Source organism: Mesoplodon bidens (assembly GCF_964165515.1).
Source record: "Mesoplodon bidens genome assembly, chromosome: 4".
NCBI lineage: Eukaryota > Metazoa > Chordata > Mammalia > Artiodactyla > Ziphiidae > Mesoplodon > Mesoplodon bidens.
This window is the reverse complement of record NC_138160.1, coordinates 129,156,755-129,165,607: the sequence shown is the minus strand read 5'-3', so window position 1 is coordinate 129,165,607 and position 8,853 is coordinate 129,156,755.

The following is an 8,853-nucleotide window of genomic DNA, read 5'->3' as shown; positions in this document are numbered from 1 at the left end:
GAGTGAGATTGCTGGATCATATTGTAGTTCTATATTTAGTTTTTAAGGAACCTCCATACTGTTCTCCATAATGGGTGTACCAATTTACATTCCCACCAACACTGTAGGAGAGTTCCCTTTTCTCCACACTCTCTCCAGCATTTATCCTTTATAGATTTTTTGATGATGGCCATTCTGAATGGTGTGAGGTTATATCTCATTGTAGTTTGGACTTGCATTTCTCTAATAATTAGCAATGTTGAGCATATTTTCATGTACTTTTTGGCCATCTGTATGTTCTTTGGAGAAATGTTTAGATATTCTGCTCATTATGACTGGGTTGTTTTTTTTTTTTTTTTTTTTTGATGTTGAGCTGCATGAGCTGTTTGTATATTTTGGAGATTAATCCCTTGTTGGTCACTTCATTTGCAAATATTTTCTCCCATTCTGTGGGTTGTCTTTTCATTTTGTTTATGGTTTCCTTTGCTGTGCAAAAGCTTTTAATTAGGTCCCATTTGTTTATTTCTGTTTTGATTTTCATTACCCTAGCAGGTGCATCAAAGCAGATATTTCTGCGATTTATGTCAGAGAGTGTTCTGCCTTTGTTTTCCTCTAAGAGTTTTATAGTATCTGGCCTTACATTTAGGTCTTCAGTCCCTTTTGAGTTTATTTTTGTGTATGGTGTTAGATAGTGTTCTAATTTCATTCTTTACATGTAGCTGTCCAGTTTCCCAGCACCACTTATTGAAGAGACTGTCATTCCTCCATTGTATATTCTTGCCTCCTTTTTCATAGGTTAGTTGACCATTGGTGTGTACGTTTATCTCTGGACATTCTATCCTGTTCCATTGATCTCTATTTCTGGTTTTGTACCAGTAGCATACTGTTTTGATGACTGTAGCTTTGTACTATAGTCTGAAGTCAGGGAGCCTGATTCCTCCAGCTTTGTTTTTCTTTCTCAAGTTTGCTTTAGCTATTCGGGGTCTTTTTTGTTTCCATACAAATTGTAAAAATTTTTGTTCTAATTCTGTGAAATGCATTGATAATTTGATAGGGATTGCATTGCACCTGTATTTTGCTTTGGGTAGTAGAGTCATTTTGACAATATTGATTCTTACAGTCCAAAATCATGGTATATCCTTCCATCTGTTTGTGTCATCTTTGATTACTTTCATCAGGAACTTATAGTTTTCTCAGTACAGGTCTTCTGCCTTCTTAGGTAGGTTTATTCCTAGGTATTCTTTTTGATGTGATGGTAAATGGGATTGTTTCCTTAATTTCTCCTTCTGATCCTTCATTGTTAGTGTATAGGAATGTAAGAGATTTCTGTGTATTAATTTTGTATCCTGCAACTTTACCAAATTCATTGAGCTCTAGTAGTTTTCTGGTGGCATATTTATGATTTTTTAATGTATAGTATCATGTCATCTGCAAACCTTGACAGTTTTACTTCTTTTCCAGTTTGGATTCCTTTTATTTCTTTTTTTTTCTCTGACTGCCGAGGCTAGGACTTCCAAAACTATGCTGAATAAAAGTAGCAAGAGTGGGCCTCCCTGGTGGCGCAGTGGTTGAGAGTCCGCCTGCCGATGCAGGGGATACGGGTTCGTGCCCCGGTCTGGGAGGATCCCATATGCCGCGGAGCGGCTGGGCCCGTGAGCCATGGCCGCTGGGCCTGCGCATCCGGAGCCTGTGCTCCGCAACGGGAGAGGCCACAACAGTGAGAGGCCCGCATACCGCAAAAAGAAAAAAAAATAAAAATAAATAAAATAAAAAATAAAAGTAGCAAGAGTGGATGTCCTTTTCTTGCTCCTGATCTTAGAGAAAATACTTTCAGCTTTTCACCATTGAGAATGATGTTAGCTGTGGATTTGTCATATATGGCCGTTATCATGTTGAGGTAGGTTCCCTCTACGCCCACTTTCTGGAGAGTTTTTATCATAAATGGGTGTTTCATTTTGTCTAGAGCTTTTTCTACATCTGTTGAGATGATCATTTGGTTTTAATGCAATTTGTTGATGTGAGTATCACATTGATTGATGTGGTATATTGAAGAATCCTTGCATCCCTGGGATAATTCCCACTTGACCATGGTGTATGATCCTTTTAATGTACTGTTGGATTTGGTTTGCTAGTATTTTGTTGAGGATTCTTGTGGCTGTGTTCATCAGTGATATTGCTCTGTAATTTTCTGTTTTGTGGTATCTTTGTCTGGTTTTGGTATCAGGTTAATGGTGGCCTTGTAGAATGAGCTTCGGAGTGGTTTTTCCTCTGTAATTTTTTGAAATAGTTTCAGAAGTATAGGTATTAACTATTCTATAAATGTTTGATAGAATTTACCTGTGAAACCACCTGGTCCTGGACTTCTGTTTGTTGGAAATTTTTAAACCACAGTTTCAATTTCAGTACTTGTGATTGGTCTGTTCATATTTTCGATTTCTTCCTGGTTCAGTCTTGGAAGGTTATATCTTGCTAAGAATTTCTCCATTTCTTCTAGGTTGTCCATTTTATTGGTGTATAGTTGTTTGTAGTAATGTCTTTTTTTTTTTTTTTTTTTTTTTGCGGTACGCGGGCCTCTCGCTGCTGTGGCCTCTCCCGTCGCGGAGCACAGGGTCTGGACGCGCAGGCTCAGCGGCCATGGCTCACGGGCCCAGCTGCTCCACAGCATGTGGGATCTTCCCAGACCGGGGCATGAACCCGTGTCCCCTGCATCAGCAGGCGGACTCTCAACCACTGCGCCACCGGGGAAGCCCCCTGTAGTAATGTCTTTTTAAAAAAAAATCATTTTTTTAAACAGCAGGTTCTTATTAGTTATCCATTTTATACATATTAGTGTATATATGTCAATCCCAATCTCCCCATTCATCACACCACCAGCCCCTCCCCCCGCCACTTTCCCCCCTTGGTGTTCATACATTTGTCCTCTACATCTGTGTCTCTATTTCTGCCCTGCAAACCAGTTCATCTGTACAATTTTTCTAGGTTCCACATATATGCGTTAATATACGATATTTGTTTTTCTCTTTCTGACTTACTTCACTCTGTATGACAGTCTCTAGATCCATCCACATCTCTACAAATGACCCAATTTCCTTCCTTTTTATGGCTGAGTAATATTCCATTGTATATATGTACCATACCTTCTTTATCCATTCATCTGTCGATGGGCATTTAGGTTGCTTCCATGACCTAGCTATTGTAAATCGTGCTGCAATGAACATTGGGGTGCATGTGTCTTTTGGAATTATGGTTTTCTCTGGGTATATGCCCAGTAGTGGGATTGCTGGGTCATATGGTAATTCTATTTTTAGTTTTTTAAGGAACCTCCATACTGTTCTCCATAGTAGCTGTATCAATTTACATCCCACCAACAGTGCAAGAGGGTTGCCTTTTCTCCACACCCTCCCCAGCATTTGTTGTTTCTAGATTTTCTGATGATGCCTATTCTAACTGGTGTGAGGTGATACCTCATTGTACTTTTTTTTTTTTACAACTTTATTGGAGTATAATTGCTTCACAATAGTGTGTTAGTTTCTGCTTTATAACAAAGTGAATCAGTTATACATATACATCTGTTCCCATATCCCTTCCCTCTTTCGTCTCCCTCCCTCCCACCCTCCCTATCCCACCCCTCCAGGCAGTCACAAAGCACCGATCTGATCTCCCTGTGCTATGCGGCTGCTTCCCACTAGCTATCTACCTTACGTTTGGTAGTGTATACATGTCCATGCCTCTCTCTCGCTTTTTCACAGCTTACCCTTCCCCCTCCCCATATCCTCAAGTCCATTCTCAAGTAGGTCTGTGTCTTTATTCCTGTTTTACCCCTAGGTTCTTCATGACATTTTTTTTAAATTCCATATATATGTGTTAGCATACGGTATTTGTCTTTCTCTTTCTGACTTACTTCACTCTGTATGACAGACTCTAGGTCTATCCACCTCATTACAAATAGCTCAATTTTGTTTCTTTTTATGGCTGAGTAATATTCCATTGTATATATGTGCCACATCTTCTTTATCCATTCATCAGATGATGGACACTTAGGTTGTTTCCATCTCCAGGCTATTGTAAATAGAGCTGCAATGAACATTTAGGTACATGACTCTTTTAGAATTATGGTTTTCTCAGGGTATATGCCCAGTAGTGGGATTGCTGGGTCATATGGTAGTTCTATTTGTAGTTTTTAAAGGAACCTCCATACTGTTCTCCATAGTGGCTGTACCAATTCACATTCCCACCAGCAGTGCAAGAGTGTTCCCTTTTCTCCACACCCTCTCCAGCATTTATTGTTTCTAGATTTTTTGATGATGGCCATTCTGACTGGTGTGAGATGATATCTCATTGTAGTTTTGATTTGCATTTCTCTAATGATTAATGATGTTGAGCATTCTTTCATGTGTTTGTTGGCAGTCTGTATATATCTTCTTTGGAGAAATGTCCATTTAGGTCTTCTGCCCATTTTTTGGATTGGGTTGTTTGTTTTTTGGTTATTGAGCTGCATGAGCTGCTTATAAATTTTGGAGATTAATCCTTTGTCAGTTGCTTCATTTGAAAATATTTTCTCCCATTCTGAGGGTTGTCTTTTGGTCTTGTTTATGGTTTCCTTTGCTGTGCAAAAGCTTTGAAGTTTCATTAGGTCCCATTTGCTTATTTTTGTTTTTATTTCCATTTCTCTAGGAGGTGGGTCAAAAAGGATCTTGCTGTGATTTATGTCATAGAGTGTTCTGCCTATGTTTTCCTCTAAGAGTTTGATAGTTTCTGGCCTTACATGTAGGTCTTTAATCTATTTTGAGCTTATTTTTGTGTATGGTGTTAGGGAGTGATCTAATCTCATACTTTTACATGTCCCTGTCCAGTTTTCCCAGCACCACTTATTGAAGAGGCTGTCCTTTCTCCACTGTACATTCCTGCCTGCTTTATCAAAGATAAGGTGACCATATGTGTGTGGGTTTATCTCTGGGCTTTCTATCCTGTTCCATTGATCTATCTTTCTGTTTTTGTGCCAGTACCGTACTGTCTTGATTACTGTAGCTTTGTAGTACAGTCCGAAGTCAGGGAGCCTGATTCCTCCAGCTCCATTTTTCGTTCTCAAGATTGCTTTGGCTCTTTGCGGTCTTTTGTGTTTCCATACAAATTGTGAAATTTTTTGTTCTAGTTCTGTGAAAAATGCCAGTGGTAGTTTGATAGGCATTGTATTGAATCTGTAGATTGCTTTGGGTAGTGGAGTCATTTTCACAATGTTGATTCTTCCAATCCAAGAACATGGTATATCTCTCCATCTATTTGTATCATCTTTAATTTCTTTCATCATAGTCTTATAATTTTCTGCATACAGGTCTTTTGTCTCCTTAGGTAGGTTTATTCCTAGATATTTTATTCTTTTTGTTGCAGTGGTAAATGGGAATGTTTTCTTGATTTCACTTTCAGATTTTTCCTCATTAGTGTATAGGAATGCCAGAGATTTCTGTGCATTAATTTTGTATCCTGCTACTTTACCAAATTCATTGATTAGCTCTAGTAGTTTTCTGGTAGCATCTTTAGGATTCTCTATGTATAGTATCATGTCATCTGCAAACAGTGACAGCTTTACTTCTTCTTTTCTGATTTGGATTGCTTTTATTTCCTTTTCTTCTCTGATTGCTGTGGCTAAAACTTCCAAAACTATGTTGAATAAGAGTGGTGAGAGTGGGCAACCTTGTCTTGTTCCTGATCTTAGTGGAAATGGTTTCAGTTTTTCACCATTGAGGACGATGTTGGCTGTGGGTTTTTCATATATGGCCTTTATTATGTTGAGGAAAGTTCCCTCTATGCCTGATTTCTGGAGGGTTTTTATCATAAATGGGTGTTGAATTTTGTTGAAAGCTTTCTCTGCATCTATTGAGATGATCATATGGTTTTTCTCCTTCAATTTGTTAATATGGTGTATCACGTTGATTGATTTGCATATATTGAAGAATCCTTGCATTACTGGGATAAACCCCACTTGATCATGGTGTATGATCCTTTTAATGTGCTGTTGGATTCTGTTTGCTAGTATTTTGTTGAGGATTTTTGCATCTATGTTCATCAGTGATATTGGCCTGTAGTTTTCTTTCTTTGTGACATCCTTGTCTGGTTTTGGTATCAAGGTGATGGTGGCCTTGTAGAATGATTTTGGGAGTGTTCCTCCCTCTGTTATATTTTGGAAGAGTTTGAGAAGGATAGGTGTTAGCTCTTCTCTAAATGTTGGATAGAATTCGCCTGTGAAGCCATCTGGTCCTGGGCTTTTGTTTGTTGGAAGATTTTAAATCACAGTTTCAATTTCAGTGCTTGTGATTGGTCTGTTCATATTTTCTATTTCTTCCTGGTTCAGTCTTGGCAGGTTGTGCATTTCTAAGAATGTGTCCATTTCTTTCAGGTTGTCCATTTTATTGGCATAGAGTTGCTTGTAGTAATCTCTCATGATCTTTTGTATTTCTGCAGTGTCAGTTGTTACTTCTCCTTTTTCATTTCTAATTCTATTGATTTTGAGTCTTCTCCCTTTTTTTCTTGATGAGTCTGGCCAATGGTTTATCAATTTTTTTTATCTTCTCAAAGAACCAGCTTTTAGTTTTATTGATCTTTGCTATCGTTTCCTTCATTTCTTTTTCATTTATTTCTGATCTGATCTTTATGATTTCTTTACTTCTGCTAACTTTGGGGTTTTTTTGTTCTTCTTTCTCTAATTGCTTTAGGTGCAAGGTCAGGTTGTTTATTCGAGATGTTTCCTGTTTCTTAAGGTGGGATGGTATTGCTATAAACTTCCCTCTTAGAACTGCCTTTGCTGCATCCCATAGGTTTTGGGTCGTCGTGTCTCCATTGTCATTTGTTTCTAGGTATTTTTTAATTTCCTCTTTGATTTCTTCAGTGATCACTTCGTTATTGAGTAGTGTATTGTTTAGCCTCCATGTGTTTGTATTTTTTACAGATCTTTTCCTGTAGTTGATGTCTAGTCTCATAGCATTGTGGTCGGAAAAGATACTTGATATGATTTCAATTTTCTTAAATTTACCAAGGCTTGATTTGTGACCCAAGATATGATCTATCCTGGAGAATGTTCCATGAGCACTTGAGAAAAATGTGTATTCTGTTGTTTTTGGATGGAATGTCCTATAAATATCAATTAAGTCCATCTTGTTTAATGTATCATTTAAAGCTTGTGTTTCCTTATTTATTTTCATTTTGGATGATCTGTCCATTGGTGAAAGTGAGGTGTTAAAGTCCCCTACTATGAATGTGTTCCTGTCAATTTCCCCTTTTATGGCCATTAGTATTTGCCTTATGTATTGAGGTGCTACTATGTTGGGTGCATAAATATTTACAATTGTTATATCTTCTTCTTGGATTGATCCCTTGATCATTATGTAGTGTCCTTCTTTTTCTCTTCTAATAGTTTGTATTTTAAAGTCTATTTTGTCTGATATGAGAATTGCTACTCCAGCTTTCTTTTGGTTTCCATTTGCATGGAATATCTTTTTCCATCCCCTTACTTTCAGTCTGTATGTGTCTCTAGGTCTGAAGTGGGTCTCTTGTAGACAGTATATATATGGGTCTTGTTTTTGTATCCATTCAGCCAATCTGTGTCTTGGTGGGAGCATTTAGTCCATTTACATTTAAGGTAATTATCGATATGTATGTTCCTATTCCCATTTTCTTAATTGTTTTGGGTTCAGTATTGTAGGTCTTTTCCTTCTGTTGTGTTTCTTGCCTAGAGAAGTTCCTTTAGCATTTGTTGTAAAGCTGGTTTGGTGGTGCTGAACTCTCTCAGCTTTTGCTTGTCTGTAAACATTTTAATTTCTCCATCAAATCTGAATGAGATCCTTGCTGGGTAGAGTAATCTTGGTTGCAGGTTCTTCTCCTTCACTTTAAATATGTCCTGCCAGTCCCTTCTGGCTTGCAGAGTTTCTGCTGAAAGATCAGCTGTTAACCTTACGGGGATTCCCTTGTGTTTTATTTGTTGTTTTTCTCTTGCTGCTTTTAATATGTTTTCTTTGTATTTAATTTTTGACAGTTTGATTAATATGTGTCTTGGTGTATTTCTCCTTGGATTTATCCTGTATGGGACTCTCTGTGCCTCCTGGACTTGATTAACTATTTCCTTCCCCATATTAGGGAAGTTTTCAACTATAATTTCTTCAAATATTTTCTCAGTCCCTTTCTTTTTCTCTTCTTCCTCTGGAACCCCTATAATTCAAGTGTTGGTGCATGTAATGTTGTCCCAGAGTTCTCTGAGACTGTCCTCAGTTCTTTTCATTCTTTTTTCTTTATTCTGCTCTGCAGTAGTTATTTCCACTATTTTATCTTCCACGTCACTTATCCATTCTTCTGTCTCAGTTATTCTTCTATTGATCCCATCTAGAGTGTGTATATATATATATATATATATATATATTTTTTTTTTTTTTTTTTTTTTGCGGTACACAGGCCTCTCACTGTTGTGGCCTCTCCTGTTGCGGAGCACAGGCTCTGGACACACAGGCTCAGCGGCCATGGCTCACGGGCCCAGCCGCTCTGCGGCATGTGGGATCCTCCCGGACTGGGGCACAAACCCATGTCCCCTGCATTGTCAGGCGGACTCTCAACCACTGCGCCACCAGGGAAGCCCTATCTAGAGTATTTTTAATTTCATTTATTGTGTTGTTCATTGTTGCTTGTTTCATCTTTAGTTCTTCTAGGTCCTTGTTAAATGTTTCTTGCATTTTGTCTATTCTATTTCCAAGATTTTGGACCATCTTTACTATCATTATTTTGAATTCTTTTTCAGGTAGACTGCCTATTTCCTCTTCATTTGTTAGGTCTGGTGGGTTTCTATCTTGCTCCTTCACCTGCTGTGTGTTTTTCTGTCTTCTCATTTTGCTT